The following is a 6,242-nucleotide window of genomic DNA, read 5'->3' on the forward strand; positions in this document are numbered from 1 at the left end:
TTTGTTTGTTCTTACAAAGATTAATAAACCGTCATCTCTGTATACAACAACTCTTGAATTTGTTCTTCTGTCTACTTTCCTTCCTGCCTTCCTTCCTACCACTTCTGAAGGTATTTTCCCAGATTTCCTAAAACTGCCTATTATCACCCAGTTGTGCCTGCCAGTGAGTAGGAAGCAGGCTCACTGCTTCCTCTCACATTGCAGGTCCAGCCTCTGATACAGGACTTTACAAGCACAGTTTCAATTCTGCCGTTCAGTTGTTGCCCTCTGTGAGTCATGCTTAACTCTGATCCCTCCTCCTCTGGGGGCAAATGGATGTACCAGATGCCCCAAGGATCACAGATGCCTTTTTCTTGCCCAGAGCTATTATATCAAAGGCAGAATCCAAAGCCATATCTAAGAAAGAGAGAGAGGGAAGCTGTGAGTGGTCTACTCGGAGATTTTAAAAAGCACTACATTTTCTGAGTGTATCTCTCCCTCCCAAGCAAGGTTTTATATGGCTCCAATGAAAGCAACAGATTAGTATATCCACACAGAGCAAGCTCTTCTATTTTGTCCTGCCACCTTTTGATCTAGACTGGGTATATTAACTAAATTAATGCCTCATTTTTAAAATCAAGATATTGAGACTGGACAACTGGACAACTAGATAACTTTCTAAGTTATCTTGAATAAATAAATGGTCATTTTAAAGTTTTAATTTTACTTTGAGAAACTGAACTCAAAGAGACAAGGGAGTAAGAAACTAGTATTTCTTACATATCTTATTCATACAAAGCATTACAAGTTTAGCCTGCAGAAATCTTTATTTTATAAATGAGGAAACTGAGGCTCACAGTGCTTCTGAGCCAGCTCTAAGTTAATAAAACTTAACCCGCTAATAAAAGAACTTAGAATGTCAACATCATTGTAATTTTTTTTTTTTTGTATTTTTCTGAAGCTGGAAATGGGGAGAGACAGTCAGACAGACTCCCTCATACGCCCGACCAGGATCCACCCGGCATGCCCACCATGGGCAACACTCTGCCCACCAGGGGGCGATGCTCTGCCCCTCCGGGGCGTCGCTCTGTTGCGATCAGAGCCACTCTAGTGCCTGGGGCAGAGGCCAAGGAGCCATCCCCAGCGCCCGGGCCATCTTTGCTCCAATGGAGCCTCGGCTGCGGGAGGGGAAGAGAGAGACAGAGAGGAAGGAGAGGGGGAGGGGTGGAGAAGCAAATGGACGCTTCTCCTCTGTGCCCTGGCTGGGAATCGAACCCGGGACTTCTGCACACTAGGCCGACGCTCTACCACTGAGCCAACTGGCCAGGGCCAACATCATTGTATTTTTAACATCTCCTTTTGAAATAACAGAGATCTTCAACGTAGAGAAGTCTAGATACTTGCCCTCAAACACTCTAACTAGTTAAGGTAGAGGTGAAATTTGTAAGCTCAGTCTGCTATCCTCTATTTTAGTGTTTATTCCACCATGCCAAAATGCTTGAGACTTATAGTTCCAAAGTTAGTTGACAGCCATAATCACTATGATAAACTCTTAATAAATGTATTAAATTTTTTTCACTTAAATATTTTCTTGTTTGTTTTTTAACACAAGTTTTAGCAAGTATAATTTCTAATGTTAACTCACTTTTAGGATTTATGAAATGAATTATTTTAATAATACAGTTATAATTACCTATTTTAGAATTTAAGTTTTTGTCCTGGAGAAAGCCATATATTATTCTAATATTAGGGCTAAATAATCATTACATTGTCTTTGTTGAGTCCTGAAACATAGTACAGTGTGTCCGTAAAGTCATGGTGCACTTTTGACCAGTCACAGGAAAGCAACAAAAGATGATAGAAATGTGAAATCTGCACCAAATAAAAGGAAAACTCTCCCAGTTTCATACCTATTCAGTGCAGTTCGATGTGCGCTCACGGACAGATTTTTTAGGGCTCCTTAGGTAGCTATCCCGTATAGCCTCTACAGACTCATCACTGACTGATGGCCTACCAGAACGGGGTTTCTCCACCAAACCGCCGGTTTCCTTCAACTGCTTATCCCACAGAGTAATATTATTCCTCTGTGGTGGTGCTTCATTATAAACGTGCCGATATTCACGTTGCACTTTGGTCATGGACTCGAATTTAGCGAGCCACAGAACACACTGAACTTTCCTCTCTACTGTCCACATCTCGACTGGCATGGCCGTGGGCTGCCCCACTGTATATATGGTGTTACGTCAACATCTGTGCATGCGCACATGCTGCCACATTCTCCTCCAGAAACTGGGAGGGTTTTCCTTTTATTTGGTGCAGATTTCACATTTCTGTCGTCTTTCGTTGCTTTCCTGTGACCGGTCAAAAGTGCATCATGACTTTACGAACACACTGTATAATTGTATAGAAAAATGACTATTATTTCTCAATACACATATTGATATTCACATACATTCTACTATCTTACACTTTTTAATTTAAATAGCTCTAAGTAACAAAACTTTTTAAATATATTTCACTGCAATGAAAAAGTATGAGAATTTTTATCTCCTATTTTCTGCTTTTATTCAGTGCCTCATATATTTATTTGAAGGATAAATGAGAATGCATAAAGTTATTAGCACATGTGTCTGTACTCAATAAAATTTAGCTTTATTCATTAGATTGCAAAATATATTTTCAGGTTTATTTAAATTGTGAATTATAATAGCAGAATTTATTAAAACTAAAACTATTGTAATAAATAGAATGATATACAAAAAAATTAAGCTATACTGTTACCTAAAACCATATATGACAATTAAACCAAAATGAATCAAATACATAAATATAAGAGCTAAAAGTATAAAACTGTTAGAAGAAAATGTAAGGGCAAATCTTTATGATCATGGATTTGGAAACATCACCTGTAAGCACAAACAGCAAAGAACAAATAAATAAATTAAACTTCATCAAATAAAAACTGCACAACAGAGAGCTATAACTGTTGTAGCGGCGGAGGAAATCTAGAGGACGCCGACAGCCGTGCTGGCTCCCTGTAACCTGTGACGATGTTGCTGCTGACGATGATCGCCCGAGTGGCGGACGGGCTCCCGCTGGCCGCTTCGATCCAGGAGGACGAACAGTCTGTCCGGGACCTTCAGAAGTACCAGAGTCAGGCTAAGCAGCTCTTTCGGAAGCTGAATGACCAGTCCCCTACGAGATGTTCCTTGGAAGCTGGCGCCATGACTTTTCACTACATTATTGAGCAAGGGGTGTGTTACTTGGTTTTGTGTGAAGCTACCTTCCCTAAGAAGTTGGCATTTGCCTACCTAGGAGATTTACACTCAGAATTTGACGAGCAGTATGGAAAGAAGGTGCCCACTGTGTCTAGACCCTTTTGCTTTATTGAGTTTGAGACCTACATTCAGAAAACCAAGAAGCTCTACATTGACAGTCATGCTCGGAGAAACCTAGGCTCCATCAACACTGAATTGCAAGATGTGCAGAGGCTTATGGTGGCCAACATTGAAGAAGTGTTACAACGAGGAGAAGCACTCTCAGCATTGGATTCAAAGGCTAACAATTTGTCCAATCTGTCCAAGAAATACCGCCAGGATGCGAAGTACTTAAACATGCGGTCGACTTACGCCAAACTTGCGGCATTTGCTGTGTTTTTCATCATGTTAATAGTGTATGTGCGATTCTGGTGGCTGTGAAGTAGTGAGTCCAGTCACTGGCAAGGGAGAGCCTAGAGCCTGGCAGGTGTGTGTTTGCAGGAAGCTGAGCTCACAGAGATGTATATTAGAATCCAAGCGGAGCTTCTGCCTCTAAAGACCTTGCAAGAAAAGACACCTCCTGAAAATGAAAGGTTACACCTCATTTAATGAAGCTTAACCCTATGTAGGAAGTCTCCTTTGGGGGCAGAGGCTTTCTCTGGGTGCTAAGCCATATATGTTAGGGAAAAGTTGATTGTTTTGATTTTTTTTTCCTCCCAGTGTTTTACATTTTTAAAACAGCACTGACTGGGGCATCTCATTCTGTAACGGAGCCATTGGTGAGATTTAACTCAGCCAACCCATGCCAGCAATATTCTGAAATTCCTTCAGAGAAGGCAGCCCTTTGGGAAGGTTTTTGACTCTATCTAATCAACATTCCTTTTGTTGCTAACATTTGTGATTTTTGGTAATCTGAGTTTTTGATGGCCTTTCAGTAAGAATCCAGTATGTGAAGGTTACTGCTGCGCTGCAAAGGTCTGTCTCTTGGCCCCTGTAGGAAGTTAACCTTTGTTATTTTCCTTTTATATTTTGCTTATTGCACAATTATTGTAGGATTAAATGGATTATATTAAGATGCCTTGAAATTATATTATAGCACTCCTTGATTAAGAAGCTAAAGTGTTTTCTGTCATTTATTCCTTAAAAGACTTAAATTAGTTTGGGACATTCTTAATTTTATTTTTCAGCATCTGGTTTATATTAGTACCTATAGCCAGAGGCCCTGACTTAATGAGCAGAAAGGCCCAGCTTGTAGCTACAGCTTTGTCCTGCCCTTTCTCACTGTCTCCACTACAGTCCTCCCCTCTGTCTTCCTCCTGCCACACTTTGCTAACATATTTTAAAATTCATCTGTGCCCAGTAGTTTCACGTCCCATAAGCATCCTTTCAGGACAGTCTCAAATTCAAAATGGAGAATGTTCAGCTGTATATTTAATTAAGTTTTTGCAGTGTGACTACTCAAACTACTAAATACATTGATCTGAGAAGAACTCTAAGAGCACCTCCCACTGGCTTCAGTTTCTATTGTATAAATTCGCTGAGAATGAGCTAGCGCTAGATAACTCATTTATAGTGGCTTTTATTAACACCAGTACCTACAATTTTTTCCCTTTTTTGCTCAAGGATAATGGGGATTTCCTTTTACCTTCTGAGATAGAATTTTTTTTATTTTTTTTATTTTTTTAATTTTCTTTATTCATTTTAGAGAGGAGACAGAAAGGGAGAGAGGGAGACAGAGAGGGAGAGAGAGAGGAGAGAGAGACAGAGAGAGAAGGTGGGGAGGAGCTGGAAGCATCAACTCCCATATGTGCCTTGACCAGGCAAGCCCAGGGTTTCGAACCGGCGACCTCAGCATTTCCAGGTCGACGCTTTATCCACTGCGCCACCACAGGTCAGGAGATAGAATTTTTTAAATGGGAGCATAGGCCTTTTAAATATTGCCATAAGGGTCTGCAATATAACCTATAACTCCTACAAATACTGTAGGTATTTCTTTAAATTATATAGGGAAATGAGCCAACTTCTTATTTCTTAACATTTTCAGAAAGAACTTGAACCACTGAACTGTTTTATGGCTCTGTGGGGTCATTAAGGCTACTCTCCTGATTCCTGATAGAGAAAAAAAATCTGTTTCCTTATAATAAGGCAAGGAGAGATGCTTATTTTATTCCTAATAATTTATAGAACTAGAATAAATTTTTTTCTTTCCATTTTGGACCTCAGTCCACCAGTTAGCATTTTGTGCATGAAATATGAAGTTACTTTTTATAGAGAATAAGTGCTTTTAGGTCCCTAGAAGGCTTGTCCCTAAGTAATAATGTTGGTCATAAGAGCCTTTGAAAGGCTGAAAAGCTAGGTGGTGGCACCGTAGCATCTGGTGCTTCTGTAGGAGTGGAGAGCGGCAGCTCGTTATTGAGAGTTGCATGCTATAACCAAGTGGTCAGCAGTGAAATAAATATTTCTAGAATGTTAAAAACAACAACAACAACAAAAACAACAAAAAGAAAAAAAACCCTGCACAACAAGAGACACTACGAAAAGAGTAAAAAGACAACCCAAGAATAAGAGAAGATCATTTGCAAATCATATATCTGATCAGTGTTATATCTAGAATATATAAATAACTCAACAATAAATATATAAACAATCTAATTTTAAAGTGGTCATAGGACTTGAATATATTTCTCCAAAAAAGATATACAAATGGCCAACAAATACTCAATATCATTAGTGAAAAGATACTCAATATCATTAGTCATTCGAGAGGAATGCAAATCAAAATCACAATGAGATAGCACATCACACTCTCTAGAATAATTATAAAAAAAAACAAATAAAAAGAAGAAAATAATATAATGGCAATGTATTGGAGAAGTTAGAACCTTCCTGCATTTCTATAATAACATAAAATGGTATAGGCATTGTGGAAATTAGTCTGATCATTCTTCAATAAGTTAAGCACAAAATTACCATATGAACCAGCAGTTCTACTCCCAGATACATACC

The 6,242-nt window shown here is 39.1% G+C and overlaps 1 pseudogene; it reads left to right on the plus strand.

The window, feature by feature from the left end:
* The first annotated feature begins 2,958 nt into the window (after positions 1-2,958).
* LOC136337804 (vesicle-trafficking protein SEC22b pseudogene) lies at positions 2,959-4,734 on the plus strand (annotated as a pseudogene).
* Positions 4,735-6,242: the final 1,508 nt, after the last annotated feature.

The sequence above is a fragment of the Saccopteryx bilineata genome, chromosome 5, assembly GCF_036850765.1.
Source record: "Saccopteryx bilineata isolate mSacBil1 chromosome 5, mSacBil1_pri_phased_curated, whole genome shotgun sequence".
In the NCBI taxonomy this organism is placed as follows: domain Eukaryota; kingdom Metazoa; phylum Chordata; class Mammalia; order Chiroptera; family Emballonuridae; genus Saccopteryx; species Saccopteryx bilineata.